Source organism: Amphiura filiformis, chromosome 1, assembly GCF_039555335.1.
Source record: "Amphiura filiformis chromosome 1, Afil_fr2py, whole genome shotgun sequence".
NCBI lineage: Eukaryota > Metazoa > Echinodermata > Ophiuroidea > Amphilepidida > Amphiuridae > Amphiura > Amphiura filiformis.
The window spans coordinates 97892643-97909978 of NC_092628.1; the positions used below are offsets into that span (position 1 = coordinate 97892643).

The window sequence follows — 17336 nt, forward strand, 5'->3', positions numbered from 1 at the left end:
CACGTGGTCATTTTAATTCAAGGGCTTATACCACTAAATCAGACTTCTGCCAGCTTCTGTCCAAGTTTATCAGTCATATAGTGCCATCTTTACATTCAAAATGTGACAAATTGATATAATATTAGCAATTTTAGTGTTCAAAATCGTGTTTAAATACAATTTCTTATTGTGAATGTCACACAGGTTAAAAAGAAACGGGAATATTCGGGCAATATTTAAGACTATCTGCGCATGAATACACAAGGGAAAAATGTAGTTAGCAGTCGTCAAATCGGTCTTTTTATGTATCGCTGATTTTCTCAACAAGTAGCCGAGCAATGTTAAAGCTAATGCATACCATGGTATGCAAAATGTTCTTCTCTAAGATGATATACATAATTTATACTTTAAAACTGGGAAAATATCTACTTTTGCACATAAACGTGAACTCTACTTTCATAACTTTGCGTGTATAAAATCAATGCGAAGAAGGTTTTTGTGGTGTGTTCTCTTTATCATCACACAGCTTGTCTCCCTTCGCAATGATGAAAAATTTCCACACGACGGTGTCGCTATTACGCTGAGCGAACGGTAGTGTGTTGTTTTGCAGTGTATTCGAAAACATTTCATTTTCTCAAAATTTTTGAGAATCTATTACAGTCAAGCTAGAGAAGTAATTGGTGTGGTTGATGCATTCCTAGCCAGGTAAGCGTTTGAGTTTCTTTGCAAATTAGCTATTTTAAGCTCAGTATCATGTCATGCAATGCATGACATGGTACATTGTGTACAGCTATGTACATGTACAGTACACCCATCGTATGGCTCGACATTACACAATTGTCACACTATGTCAGGCTGACGAGGCTGTGTCAGTGTTCATTCAATTGAAAATGTATCCTTGCTCGAGAAGTCAAGTCACAAATTTGTGCACCGCAGTGACCGATGAGCTTCACATTCGAGGCTACACTGGATTTCAGAGAACAACGTCAACGGCAATCCCTTGCTCAGATTGGTGCGAGCGCCCTGTTATTGGTCGACGTACGCGGAACTTTGTGTTCACTTCAAGGGCGCCGATCTGCAATGAGTAACGATATGATGCACAATCAGCTAATCAGATTATCTGTCTGTTGCTACGATTCAGCCAATCAGTACCCCACCTCCGTAAATACATGTACTCAAGACTGTGCACACGCTCTCAAAATGTAAACAAGTGACATTCATACATTTGTGCTATATAACGGCGCGCGCGATTGGTCAAGAGCCGGGCATATTCAGCGTTCATACATTCACACTATGTAACGGCGCGCGTGATTGGTGTCCCGGATGTGCGATCGCCAGGTAGGAAAAATGAAGGAAAATCATGATTTTTGATATACGGTAATGTTGCTTGTACGTTTTTGTTATTATTTTATGAAATAAGAATCACAAAATGTACTGGTATGTATGAACTGGGGTCATTCATATATTTTCATGAAAAAAACCATTTAGTCATGAAAATATATGAATGAACCCCTAATTCATGCCCGGCTACTTCAGCGTGATGATTTCGGTATAGAAAAGAATGCAAGAAAATCGCGTTAAGAATCTTACATCTTATTTTTGTTATTATTTGATGAAAAACAATCACTGAATGTTTGGGAATGTATGAAAGGGGCTTATTCATATGCCTCAGGCATAAATTAGGGGTTATATATGAATGAACCCTGTTCATACATACTAGAACATTTTGTGATTCTTATTTCATCAAAATAATAACAAAAAATTACAAGTAACATCATTAAAAAACATGATTTTCCGTCATTTTCCCTACCCGGCGATCTCACATCCGGGCCACCGGGCATAAACGCTGTTTATGCCCGGCTCTCGACCAATCACGCGCGCCGTTATATAGCGAGTATGTATGAACAATCAATCATGCGGGCCCTCAATTTCATGAATGAACCCCTAATTCTTCTCTGACAAAAACTTTACGAGACCATTGCATTTGAAATCTAAGCATGAATGCCATGTACAATGTACATGTACATTGTACTAAGCGACAGTTCAAAATAGCCAATTCTCTCGGTCAGGGTTGTTCCATCCATTGCACTTATTGCGATTCTGTCGGTCAACATGATGTCACTTTTGCCATGATTGGGCTATTCCATCTTGCCCCTAGTGTGACACAAAGGGGACACTTACCGTTGCACTCAATGGGGGAAATCACAAAACATGCAACAAATAAATACTCTTGATGAAATAATTTTAAGCTCGATTTCTTATCAGGGAAATCAACTTTTAAATAAATTACCATACTAAATTAATTGGTATTTTCTGTGCTGAGAAAATTTTCTTGAACTGAAAGGCCCTGTACAAACCAATAGGGATTTCGTGAGGGTGTCCGCTTTGACATACGTGGGAAGAAGTACATACTTTTACTAAATTCCAAAAGTACGGTATGTGTTTTTGTATACAATTTACAAAATTTATGTACATACAAAAGTACATACTTTTGCAACATACTTCCATGTGTGTACGTAGTCGTTCTCCTGCATGCAATTTTACATACATACCATAACCACACCCGGGTATAAGCCCACCCCCATTTTTGAAGTGAAATCTGCCATCTAGGGGGGTGGGCTTATACCCGAGTGGTTACGGTATATGCAAAAATGCATACGTTGTATAATTCAAGTATATACATTTGTATATTATGTCATTATTGACTGAAAACTACAATGTACATAGTATTTAATACATACCCGGAACTTTGGCAAAAGTATGTGGTTTTGCATATGTATGCAAAAGTATACAGTACTTTTGCAACATACATAATATATATAGGCCTATATACGCCATATAATGCAATTTCTACATACATGTACCGTATAAGCACCCAGGGCACTTAACAAAGTCGTTTTGGGTGGACAGTTATTTTTAACCTGGTTTACCTACATGTAATCTTTCGCAAGGGGCGTTTATTAGAGACGAATTACGTATGTTATAGGTCCTGAGACGTTCTAGTAGCTTTTCTGGTGCAGAAAATGCATTGCAAGTTTACACTAGACTTGTAGTCCTCCAACTATTTCACTGTATTGACGACTTGACGTCTAACTGTCACTTCAACATTACATGTAATGTTACCCTTAATTGAAAATACCCTACATGTAGGTGGGTGCTTATTGGGGCATGGGAGCTTATTGGAACAAATTTATACGGTTTATGCAAAATACATGCTAGTTTTTTTTTTGTTTAGCCAGGGCTGAGTATCCCCATTTTGAAGGACTTTTTTTTTTTTGCACCAATTTTCGCTCAAATTTTGGGACTTCAGGCAGAAATATGCCTGTACAGTGTTATGGGGAAAATTTTCAAGTTGATAAAAAATGTTTATGTCAGATTCAGTTTCTACACAAAATTTCACCCTAGAAAATGTTCCTTTTTAATTAGGATATCTTTCACTTAAGTTTCCACCATTCTGGCTGCCAAACGTATAGTCAAAGCTTGAATGCTGTTTTATGAATATTAATTACGGTACAAATCAATGCATCAACCAAAAACACGATGGCAATGGACTCTAGCATCGAATGCGTAACTATGTGCCAATTTGAAGATTCCACAGTTCACAAGTAACTCAGTTCAGGTCACGAAGGCGAAGCCCCGGGGGCGAAGCATATCAGTAATGCTAAGTGCACCTGTAGTCGTTCTTCTATATAGCCACACCACATGCAATCTATTCAAAAATGCATACTGTGCAAAGTATTCAAAACTGCCTTATATCTGCATACAAAACCATGTACAGTTTGATGTACAATGTACTCACTACTAGCCTGTATTTATTTCATATTTTTTGCTCAGGTACACCTGAGTGAATATATACATTCAGTTTAGACCTTGACCTTTGAACCTAAGTAGCTCCAAGTCAGGCTTCTTCTGCAAATGCTTTTGCTTTGTCTTCACTAGAAATATTTTATAGTATAATATTTGATAGGATAATGCCTGGTAATGGAAATGCAGACTATAAATGCTAGCTACTAAATTAACCTCACTCCCTATGACATAGTTCATAATATATATGCAGCAGTGAGATATCTAACTTGAGGTGGACATAGAATATTAGCCTCATTTCCCATGAAATTATTTATAAAACTGTGTTCTGTAGCCCATAGTGGAGGGGTTTTTAACCTGGGGATGATATTAATCATAGGTGTTGACAGATTGATAGTGGTCTGGAAGTTCAAGTTAGTAAATTACATACTGCTCATGAACTTATCAGATTTTGTTTGCCAGCTAGGTCAGTGTACATGGCCAATACAATGTACAATACCAAATACCCATGAACTTCTTACTTAAATTTGCATTGAGAGGTAAGAAGGCTTGTTCTGACCAGGGTATGGATTTGATATAATCAGTCCAGCATTTAACAACATTATTAACAACATTGAATTTTAAGGCCAAATGTTTACCTTCTCCATTACATTGCACACAGTATTTTGATGCATTACCTGAATAGGTTTAGTTTCATTATTACCTTCAACTTTTACTTTTACTCTCTAGTTGAAAGTAAGTGGCACTAATGAGGTTTTCAGCATTTTAATAGATCCAGTTTTAAACCTTTAACTTTTACCTCATATCCCTGCTTTAACCCTCTTTCAAGTTCAGTGCATAATGAATATCATCAAAATGTTGTTTCCCTGTTTATTCTTCTAGATATTATATTCATACATATTCTAAGCTAACTGTATTCTAATTCGATATTTTCTAAAATAACACATTGCCTTTTGATTTATTCTAAAGACTATGGTAAGTTCTGATGTTAAAGCCACAATGTACCATCTTATACATGTAATATGAAATTGGTTAATATTTTTCAAACCTGACTTTTTTTGGCATATTTGTAATGTTTACACATGTCACAACTTGCACCTAAATGGAATCAGCCAAATTGGTTGTGTTTGTAGGTCAACAGAACAAAGTTTGACATAATGTCATTTATATAATTCAAAGAATTGTGACATTATGTCCTCCTATAGAACTGCGTGTTAAATGGCCAAAATAACTAACCAGCAGGGTTTCTTTCATTTTACCTTGTTATTTCAGCTCAAAATGGACAGAAACCCTTCCGATAATTATTACTAGCATTATTTCAGCATTTTGAGTATAAAACAAATTTAAAATTTGAAGGAAATCATCTTTAATTAAAGCCTTGTTGTTTTCATACAATTTTAATTGAGTTTGTATTAAATTATACAAGTTTTTGGTTATTTCATGATCCCTCCAGATTCATCATAATTTTGCACTTCCCTACCAAAAACAAAACAAAAATACCAAAAACAGACTAAGGGATATTCTTATCATTTTGGACAATGCTATAATCAGCCTTCTGGAACGTTAAAATTTTACTGTATTTCCTAAAACTATTTATGAATCATCCAAATCATAAGAAACCTTATCATTATCTATCACACATCATATCCTATATATATACATATCCCAACAGACTCTACATTAGTAGATATGCAGTCTCTAAATATTGAAGAGCTAATCACCTAGTGGAACATATTTACCCTTTTAATCAAAATGCTTAAGGATCTTCACAATCTGATATCTTAATCTTATGTAGGCCTACATACATATGTATAAAACAATATCATTAGCCCTAATTATAAGAAACGCGACATTATTCAACACCAACGACCTACATTGCACAACCATGTGTTCCAATCATGCCTGAGCACTCCCTTTTAAAGGGGTTTTTATTATACGGTATACATGTATGTACAATTACTTTTCCAAAAGTATGTGGTTTTGCATAAGTGTGCAAAAGTACATACTTTTAATACAAAATAGGCATATTCCTTTCCGATAGCCAAAACCCATGATTAGCGTTAGGGTTAGTAGGCCTACATTTTCCTTCATTGGGGCATGCTTAACTCTATAAAATCTAACAAAGAAAACCACTGCACATGTATGCATTGTCATACCCAGGGAATTGATGGCTGATGGGCCAGTGACACCACCGTAGCTACAAGTGGGTGTCTAAGGTTCGAATCCCAGGTTGCCAAGTGAAAAATTTGTTCATCTTCTCCGTTTTTCATTCCTCTTCTCCTTTAATTTCTGATAGCCAAAAACCATATTTAGCATTAGGGTTTATATTCATAAATATGCCAATAGTATATGATGCAAAACTATACAGCACATCGGGCCACCATGCATGTATACTATCGCAATATACCAAGAATGAAGTTGATTGGTTGTTGCGATGTTGTGTTAAATCTGCAGAGTGGATTATTAATGAAAATGTGGGTAAAATATGCAATAAAAGCTGCTGAGTAGATTTATGAAAATGTAGGCAAAATATGCAAATTAGCTTATTAATATTCATAAATATGCAAATAAAACATGACATAGAACTATAATACAGCAGATTAGACCACTATGTCCTATCACCATACCAAGTTTGAAGTTTAAGCTGCAGAGTAGATTAATGGTTTTGCTTCCGCCCGGACAAGCCAAAACAAACAACCATTTGGATGATAACACAAGCTCCACATATATATGTGTGGAGGCCAAAAATTCTAATATGGAGTCAACAGGTTTACAGAGAGAAACTCCTATCCTATAGCTAGGCAAATCAAACAGTCCGCTGCTGCTCAGAGATAAAATCAAACATGTATGAATATAGTTAAAGGCAAAAAAAATGAATGGAAGACTACAAACTGTGGATGGTAACATAAATATATGAGAAGTTCTTCTTCAACCTATTTTTTTTTTCTTTTCCAGATTTTGCTTGCTAAATATGTGAAAGGAGATTACAACAAGAGTGCTGTAACAGTTGCAAAAATACTTTTCTGTTCTCTCTGCCGAACCCCACAAGAGCTGCAATCAGACAATGTTGTACATTTTACAGGTGTTTGGCTCAGGTAAGGTGTTCATCTAAACACCTCAAATAAAGAAAGTCCGCAGTCATGTAACCCGTCCTACACCAAACCCTAATCTTGTTATGACAATTTGATTGATAAGGTCGTGTGCAGAATCTTGTTAGCTGCAATTTGGTACCAAATTTGCTACCGAAATCTCTAAATTCATAGAGATTGATAGCAGTATATGAAATTTGGTGCATTTTCAAAAGTTGCAAATTAAAAACAGACCACGCGAACCTGTAGAGGTGAATGGCAGAGCACGACCATTGACATATTGACATAGCCCGAAACAACCGCTAGGTCATATCGATCGCATCGTGCTCTAGTATTCATCAGTAAATCACTGTAGCAATCCATGCGTTTTAAACTGACAATTGAATAAAGCGCGCATTTGGGATAGTCGACAGGGGCCCATCGTGGGCAAGCAAGGTTGACCATATTGCCACGCTAAGCCATTTCGACCGCGTGCTTCGTTTTGATTTGCAACTTTTGAAAATGCACCAAATGCCATAAACTGGTATCAACCTTTGTCACTTTTGAGTGTTTGGTAGCAAATTGGGTATCAAATTAGAGCTAACAAGATTCTGCATACGACCGTATCAATCAAATTGTCATAACAAGATCAGGTTTTTGGTGTAGGATGGGTTGTATGACTGCGGACTTTCTTTATTTGAGCAGTTTAGCTCTATGAGCAGGGCTGCAAGCGGTCCTATATTTCCTATATTTTCATATTTGGAATATTTTTTGCTGAAGGTCTTTGTATTAAATATAAATGCCTCCCTGGACCCCACCAATCAGGTTTATTTGTATCCATTTCTATAATTCCAGGTTGCATTTTTGCCCTGCAATTTCAGTTAATTCTCTAACTTCTTGGGGCTTTGCCATATGAACCTACACTAGACCTTTTCACAGTTCATGTTGAGATTTTGCATATAAAATAGAGATAATCAGTGTGGTGTTGAATGCTGACATCTTGTGGGTACACGCTGCGATGGCCGTTCGTCGTTCGATCTCCATGAGTGAACAGCAAAATCACTGTGTTGATGTGTGGTCGTGCGTCTTGAACTCGCCACTCAAAAAAGGTGGCAATGTCAAATTAAATGATGATATCTCTGCCAAGCAAGAAGTTATTGTCACGCTTGTGGTCTCATTTTATTGCTAAATAAAATGCACTTTCAACCCAGTAAAAAGAATTCTGTTAGCCTTTTTAATACTGACACTGCTTCATAGAATTCAGAATGGGCAGAGTGGCGGAGGTGGGGGATGTGGAGGTGGGGGATGTGGCACACACAAACTCTATGGGATTGATATTTTTAGTGCATAATCTGCTTCTGTAAAGACTGTAAATTGGATTTTTACTCTATTTAGTATCTAAAAGACTCATGAACTTACAGCTAAACAATTCTACTTATTGGTTTAGTCTAGAAAATACAAACTTTTCCATACAAAACTACCCGTTTTCATATCAAACACTGTAGGGTGTCTTCAAAATCTAAAAGTTACTGTAAAATTTTAATTACCCGTACTGACGCGAGTATAGTCCCACCCCGTTTTTGGATGAACATTTATCAAAATTGGGGGGTGGGACTATACTCGAATTTCAAAAAAAAATTTTAAGTTTTTTATTTTTTCGGTTTTGTAGTGTCCCTGGACCTAGACCTAAATGGTAGGATCATTCATGGTTGACCTCAAAAAAAAAAAAAAAAAAAAAAAATTCAAGATGTTTTGTATTTTTAATATGAAAATTGATAATTTGTATTCATGTCATAGTCTATTAATGATTTCAAAATGCATTGAATTTGAATGCATGACCTCGGTCATTCTGAACTCAAACAACTCTAACTCCACTATCTTAGCTGATAAACAATTCTCCTTTGGAGGTCTGTTAGGGCACACATTTAGCTACAACATGACACCAAACACACTTCAATACCTGTTTAAGCAGAGATATAACAATTTGAAGGAGTCTCAATTTGGAAAAGCGTAACAAAACCACCATTTTTGGGTGGCGAGTTCAAAACGTGTGGCCATAAATACTATTCATCTGCCAAATATGACAACTGTAACATGATTTGCACGATTGTAGTGCATGTAAACTGAAATCTCATTGCACTATTTCATGTCCTAAACCATAATCCCCGAAGCTGTAAATAAAGTTTTAGCTCATTTTGGACTTAGCGTACATTATTCTCTTCCAATTTATTTAATATGGATTCCCGGAAGTAAATGACTGCCCAATTTACCCTTTACTAAACGTTTGTTTTATAGTTATTGTTATATGCAGTATTTTTAACTTTTTATGGCCCCACTGAGCCCACCATATGCATATGGGTGACCCTGCCCTGCTTCACAAATTTGTTTGTCTCCTTTACTATTGTAAGGCTTGCAGTCCTGAGATTAGGTTTGTATGTAGCCAAGACACATGGCTTTCATATGGCTCAGTCAGGTCCCTTCTAACCTTAAAATTGACATCCCTAGACTAGTCAGAAAAAAGGGCAAACACTGCTCGGTCACCCCTATTGCACTATTTGAAGTTGCTTTGTCCAATAAAGCCTTGAAATTATTGTATTATTCTTATTCCAGTTATATTAGCAATTCTGTAAACAATATTATCCAGATACGCAACACAAATATTCTTATGCATGTCATTTTAAGTGTCCATGTGCCATTTTCGAAAAACTAGGTGAATGTAATACAAAAGCAACCCGGTTCCAAATGCTTTTGAACTATGTTTATTCAAACAAAAGAAAGGAATTCCACTATTGCTGGAGTGTGGCTAACATGCAGTACAAGCAGATCAGGAAATAAAGTTACATTAATTATAACTGTTCCAAAATGCTAATAACACATTCATGAGTATCCACAGTCAATTGTACAAATGTATGTATTTCTTACTATCTTCTCTTTCTGTGACTCTTTTATCCATAGAATCATTTGATGCCCTCGTTGATGCTACAAGGGAACAAGTGACAACATCCGCAGCGACACAGTCAGTCATGTTAGCAGAGGGAAACTTTCTCAATCGTCAACATCCACAGATATGCGTATAAAAATGAATGATACAAGCTGCATAAATATGATGAACAAATACATTCACTTTATCTATTTAGAAATGAAAGGCTTTTAAGACCAGCACATTTACATGGATTTGTTTCAGTGAGTGGTCATTTCATATTACCAGTGTTAGCAGAACTCATTGTAAAGCTGACAATGTGGCTATAAATTCAAGTCAAATCCCTACCTTATTAGAATGAGAAGCATGTTCTTAAAACATATGGAAACTATATTTGGCAAATAATGTGAACTATAATATAACCTTTCTTAAGATTTTGTGAATGATTAGCAGTGTTCGAAATATGCCTCAAAAAGTTACAGGCCAGCCGGGCTTGACCTTAAAAGTTACCGGCCAGCCGGGCCGGCAACTAGATGCCAGTCAGAAAAGTTACCGGCCAGGCCTAAAAGTTACAGGCCAATGGCCTGCTGACTGGCCCTATTTCGAATGCTGATGATTAGCCAAGTCAAGTCCAGACAAGTCAAGTAATAATTTATTATACTATTCAGCAAATTACTTCAGCGGTGTCGATGTCCTTCTGCTTTGTCTGATTATCACATAAAAAAACTACAATCTTAGAAATAATTATTCGAACACTTTTAAGGGCTTATTGGAAATGGTCGCCCTCTCTACCCCTGTATAATGTTTGCATGCCCAATATGCTCATCTTCACCATATCTTCTCCCAACATTGTTTGGTGGGGAAAGGGGAAGGGTACGTATGCTGAAGATGAACATTGAGATAACACTACTATAATCCTTAGTTTCCAGTGACTCGTATAGCGTGCGCACTGTACTAAGAAGAACAGCGGAATTGGGTGTTCGAACACATTTTGTCCGGGATTGTAGGTCACACGTTGCTACGCAGTTTGACTAGCGAATGAGGTGCCAATGTGATTCTAGAGTTCAGTCTTTGATCAAGTAATCTCAGGGGCGTAGCAAGAGCATCAGGGGCCTATGGAAAAGGAGCAGTACGGGCCCTTTTAACCAGGGCGGGATTTAGCCTACCTTATTGGGGCCCTGGACCAGGCCAAAATTTGGAGGCCCCTGAACTCACATGCCGAGGAAGGTATATGCACTAAAGTCAGTGGCCAAGTTTTGGTTTAACTAAGGGGGACTAACATATTTTGTTGAATTCAATTTCAGACTATCTTGGCCCCAGATCAACATAAATTTTTGAATTTGAATGAGCGCGAAGCGCGGAAAATTTTACAATTTTGCCTTATTTTGACCAAAAAGATGCTGTTATTGGGGTTACAAGAAAGATGCATAGGGCAATTTTGGGGCCCCCAATTTTTTTTGGGGGGCAAATTGCCCTGGACCCGGGCCCATCTGGCCCAATGCTATAAAAATCCGGCCCTGCTCTCCATTATCAGCCCTTATTTAATTTTCGCTTTTGTGCTCGGGTCCCTGAACCCTCGGGGCCCATGGACTTCGTCCATCCTGTCCCCCCACTTGCTACACGCCTGAGTAATCTTCATGTGTATGCCAATTGAGTTTGTCATCAAAATAAATAAATAAATTTCAGAATTTATATAGCGCTTTTTCCAGAGGATTCAAAGCGCTGTAATTTCGCTGCGTGGTGAATCATCACAATCAGATCGCATCAACTAGGCTAGTTGCAGCCGAACCTGGCGCAAACCTATCCGCACTTAGATTGTAACATCCACCCATTTTCTGCAGCTTCCCAAATTCCATTGGGTGAAGGAAGTTTTTGATAACGAAACAACTAATCACCGATTTTGAAAGCAGGAGGAAACCGGAGATCCCGGAGAAAACCTGCGAGAGCAAACATGGATCGGGATAAACCAAGTGCACATGAGTCCTTGGGCCGCGCCGGGCTTGAACCGGGACCTCAGTGGTGCAAAGCGAGGGAACTACCGCTGCGCTAACTCGCCCTCCCTCAATCATAGTGCCAAGATATTTATATGAGGACACATGCTCCACATTACTACCCTTCACCACTAGGGTTTGGAGTTGTACTTGACGTCCTAAAATCAATTATCATTTCCTTAGTTTTGGAAACGTCTCAAGCTATGCAATGTTATTTTGCGTATGTATACAACATGTCACATTATCCAATTCATTCCAAGGCATAGGTTTTTAAACCTTTAGACACATCTGCTTCTGCTTGAGAACATATTACTAGCACTGAGTAATTCAATTTGATCATTTATCTTACAATTTAAAGCTACTTCATGAAAGTTGGGAATTCCCTTTACCGTGTAATCACAGTAAACAAAGTCAGGACTATTTATGTACTCGGAATCCCCTAGAATGTAAAGTGGATATTACATCATTTTGGAAATTCCCCGGAAGTGGTGTAATATGAAAGGTTAATGTTTAAAATTAGTCTTGGGAATTTCCAGATTACATCTTATTTTGTAAAAGAGTGCTATAGAACGGGACATTTATTTATGTTTATGTATCAGAAGATTATCATGTTTTACTTTTATTTATTCAGATACTGTTAACTTTTCAAACAGTGTGTTTTCTTGTGCACTCTGAAGTGAATTTGGGTGAAAGGTGTGTTTGGCCTTGACGACTCGGTAACAATATTTGACTCACGTTGCTGTTGAATCGCACCTGCTGTCCCAAATCTACAGAGTGTATACACATTATACACACATACAGATAATACAACTTCTTTTGAATAAATTAATGTAGTTTTAGCCGACAGAAAAAGCATAATATAAAAAACATGTTGTGCATCTTCAGTGTTTTAAGGAAATCCATTCAAGCTATTTTAAGTTAAGAGCAGTCCTTCTGATTTCATGCCATTGCAACTCAAGTTTTCAAATTTTTGTTAACTGCTCTGAAACATGGGAAGCATCATTACATAAAGGGTTCACAAAAATAACTCCCCCTTAAAATTACAAAACATTTCTTTGCTTAACTTGACATACATTTCGTTGATTTGAAAATTTTAAAAACATGTGAATAAAGGAATTATTTTCCTACCCTCCCAAAGTTCTTTTTAATAAAAATCTGTTTGTTTTGGCCAAAAATAATCACATTTTCCAAAAATGATGCTTTCAGAAAAAGTTGCACTTTTCCACATCCTATACATGTAATGTACAAAAACATTCTCGATATCAATGTTTTGATTGATTTAATGGTGTTTTTGTGTTCTTTCATTTTTATGTATACGATAACCCAGTCACCCATACAATCATCTTGCAATTTAAAACAATGATTTATTGACATGTACGGGGTATTTCTAGAAGCTTTTGAGCCGGTGTGTCAAAAATGGTAAAATCAATTACAAAACATTTCTTAGCATAACTTGACATTCATTTTGTTGATTTGAAAATGTATAAATCTGTGAATAAAGCAATCTTTTTGCTACCCTACTAAAGTTATCCCTTCTCAAATTCCTTTTTTTTTTGGTAAAAAATAATCACATTTTTCAAAAATAATGCTTTAAAAAAATTGCACTTTTCAACATCCCATACATGTAATGTACAAAACTTTCTCGATTTCAATGTTTAATTGTTTTGATTTCCTTTACCTTTCTGTCTCTGATCCCTTAATCACCCATGTAACCATCGTTTAGTGCAAAGTAATGATTCGTTGAAGCTAATTTTGACATAAATGAGGATGTTGAAAAGTGCAACTTTTTCTAAAAGCATCATTTTTGGAAAATGTGATTATTTTTGGCCAAAACAAAAATATTTTTAAAAAAAAAAAACATTGGGAGGGTAGAAAACGATTCCTTTATTCACAGGTTTTTAAATTTTTCAAATCAACGAAATACATGCCAAGTTATGCAAAGAAGTGATTTGTAATTTTAGGGGAGTTATTTTTTGTGAACCCTTTATTTAACACTGAAGATGCCCAACATGCCACAATTACCATGATTACATAATCGGTTGAAAAAACATTTATGAGGGGAAACTGTTAAAAGTTGTGTTACCTGTATGTACAAGGGCACTTCGTGAATACACATAATCTTGGGCCATGTAAAATCACGGACGTCACTTCATTACCAAATACAAGGGGAAACAAAGTATTATTGTGATTTTTTGTCACATTGTGTCGATCAACAGTGATTTGAGAAATAAAAGTTATTAAAACATAATGTTATTTGTGAAGTGTTTACTTGTGTGATTCAATGAGTAACATTACAGCAGAGCATACAAGCTACCAGTTCCTGGTTATTTGAATACTGTTCTACTTGTCAGTGCTTTGAAAGAAATGAATAATATAGCTGGCTTAAATCTTTCAAGTGGAAAAATGCACAAGGAACATAATTTGTGAGAAGTGCAACTATGGATTAGCTCACAGATTTATTTGGTGTTTGTTTAGGCTAAAAAACGGCAAATTCATTTTTTAAACTTTTGCTTACACAAACGAATATATAAGACCCCATTTTTTTGCCAAAACCATGCAAAATTACATACTTTTCCAAAAGTGTGTGCTTTTGCTTATACAACTTAGTATATACTATATTAATAAACGTATATAAGACCCAATGTCTTACAGTACATTATGCTTTCGGTGGTGGTTTATGCACCGCTTTTTACCCCCATTTTTTACCAAAACCACATACTTTTGCAGAATATGTCATTTTGCATGATTATGCAAAATTACATACTTTTCCAAAATTGCGTGCTTTTGCTTATGCAACTAAGTATATACTATATTAATAAACGTACAAGACCTAATGTCTTAGTACATTGTATTTCTGGCGGTTGTTTATGCCACCTCCCCCAAAACAAACAAAAAACAAACTACATACTTTTTCAAAATATGTCATTTTGCAGGGTCATAATGGTTATACAAAATTACATACTTTTCCAAAAAGTGTGTGTTATGCAACTTAGTATATTCTATATTATTGAATGTATATAAGACCTAATGTCATATAGAACATATACTTCTGGTGGTGGTTTATGCCCCCCCCGTTTTTGCCAAAACCACATACCTTTGCAAAATATATGTCATTTTGCATGGTTATACAAAATTACATACTTTTCCAAAAGTGTGTGCTTTTGCTAATGCAACTTAGTATATACTATATTAATAATAATAATAATAAACGTATTATAAGACCTTTCTTACACATTATATTTCTGTTGGGGTTTATACACCGATTTTACCCCCCGTTTTTTGCCCAAACCATGTACTTTTGTAAAATATGTCATTTTGCATGAATATGCAAAATTACATACTTTTAAAGTGTGCTATCTGCATATATTATATGCAACTTAGAATATAATATATTAATAAATGTATAATAAGACCTTATGTCTTATAGTACATTACATTTCCGGTGGCTGTTTATGCAGCACTTTTACCCCTAATTATGCCGAAACTTAATATACCGTACTAAATTGCAAGATATGTCATTTTGCATGATTAGGTCTATGTAAATTTAACATATTTTTCCAAAAGTGTGCTTTGCATATGCAACTTGGTATAAAGGCCTACTTTATTAATAAACGTATCTTTGGCCTATAATAGTACATCATCGTGGTTTATGCACCCCCAACGTTTTTGCCCCGATAGTTTTTTACCCGTAGTCTTTCACACAGCGTGCCAAATCTAATTAGTAAAATTGGAATGAGAAAAGTATTACATGTGTAGCCAAATCTCAGTTTGGAAGGGATATAAGCGAGAGATGAGACTGTTTTGAATCGTTTCAAACACCAAATTGCCTGGAATACCTCCAGCTACCTGCAAAAAGCTCCGTGAAATGAATGGTAACGGCGCATTATTAAGTGGTGTGCTCCCGCTTTGGTAGTATGCGCCCTGATTCCCTATAGCCAGCCCGTGTGCTTTCTATACAAAACATCTATTTTTGTATACGTACTGTAAAGTACGGTAAAGTATGATGTTTTGCATATGCAAAACTACATGTTTTTCGTAAGTATGTGTTTTTGCATATGCAAAAGTACATACTTTTACAAAGTATGTAGTTTTGCATATGCAAAACATCATATTTTGCGTAAGTATCTGCTTTTGCACGCAGCACCGGGGAGGAAAAAATATAAGGGCTGTGCAATAACTATCAGCCACCCGGGGAGGTTAAATATCCAAACGGAGTGTTAAAAATGCCCCCGGTCTACTAAAAATCGCCCCTCCTCCCTCTCGGGATGCCAAATAATCTTTGAACCGCCGTTTGCACATGCCTATTTCCCCATTTGCAAGCCTTAAATGGTCTAGGTTTATATTGCGAGCGCAGCAAGCAGGAAAATGTGCTTATTTAAGCTTTTCCGTACTGTTTTCCTAAGCCTTTTTATAAAGTCTTTTATTTAAAAGCCTCCTCGTGAATTTGTGGCAAAAATCGCTTTACCCCTCTCGGCTTGCTAAAAATTGCTTGATCATCCCTTTCATCTGGCCAAAATATCTTGCACCTACACCCCCCCACCACCACCACCACCATTTTACCTTCCACTGGGTTCGTAATTATTGCATAGTCCGTAACTAGACCAGCACAGTCGTTCATTCTGATGAAAGTACTGTTGTTAAGGTTACGTAGTATCATGAATTTCATCAGTGCCCATCTTCTTTTTTTTCTTGCAAATATATGAAGTACATAAATATGTTCATCACCTCATACCCTTAAATTATAAAATATCTCTATTTCATTTCATTTAATGACATAAAATTTGAACAATATTGTAAAGAACACACGAGGTTTTGACTTTTAAAACCTACATTTTGGTCAAAAATTGTGCTTGGATAGGTCAATTTTGTGCTTGGATAGGTTGTTTTTAACAGATTACCACATTCGCCTTGAATTTCTTTATCTGTTGGCGTAATGAAAATAAGTGTTTCAGGGGGAAGTGTTAGCTATCGTTCGATATAAAAACTTTTCTGATTGGATGAAGGGAACACTTGAGGATTTGACAAAAACCAATCACAGATGCAAACTTTCCACTAGATCTCGCACAGATCTTATGATGCTATGTACTCAACCGTGTAGTATAAAGACAGACTGCGTAGAGGCTAGACTCGCTGTGCTTGGAAATATGTATATATCGTTTTTGTAGACAAACCTTTTCATATGTTATTTCTAGATTTAGGTTGATTAAGGTACTGTGCTCATATAGAAACTTATAGAGCTTCGTCTCTGAATTAAGATATGTGATTTCATATACAGTGTCTTGTGCCATAGCGATCAGTGGGCTTGGCGTTTATTGTTTATTAGTAGTAGTAGAATTAGTAGTAGCAGTAGTAGTAGTGATATTTTTCACATATTTGATATATAACAGTCCTCAAAGTAAATTTTATAAATCTAATGATATATTCTTACAGTGTATGTAGCTGCGAGGAAAAGCCGATGATCAATTGAAAATTTTGACCTTTCATATTGAAGATATGGATTTTTTCCCCCAAAGACCTAATTTTTTTTGGTGTTTTGGGAATAAAATCCATATCTACAATACAAAGGTCAAAATT

General features: G+C 36.2%; 1 long non-coding RNA gene across 2 annotated transcripts; it reads left to right on the top strand.

Annotated features, from left to right (window-relative positions):
• Positions 1-88: 88 nt before the first annotated feature.
• LOC140159672 (uncharacterized) lies at positions 89-11202 on the top strand. 2 transcript variants are annotated; one of them, XR_011859881.1, is made up of 3 exons: positions 89-684; positions 6739-6878; positions 9807-11201. It is a non-coding gene; the product is annotated as an uncharacterized lncRNA (long non-coding RNA). The 2 variants fall into 2 exon arrangements; XR_011859882.1 differs by lacking the exon at positions 89-684 and adding an exon at positions 747-1317 and having other exon boundaries at positions 9807-11202.
• The last annotated feature ends 6134 nt before the right edge of the window (positions 11203-17336 follow it).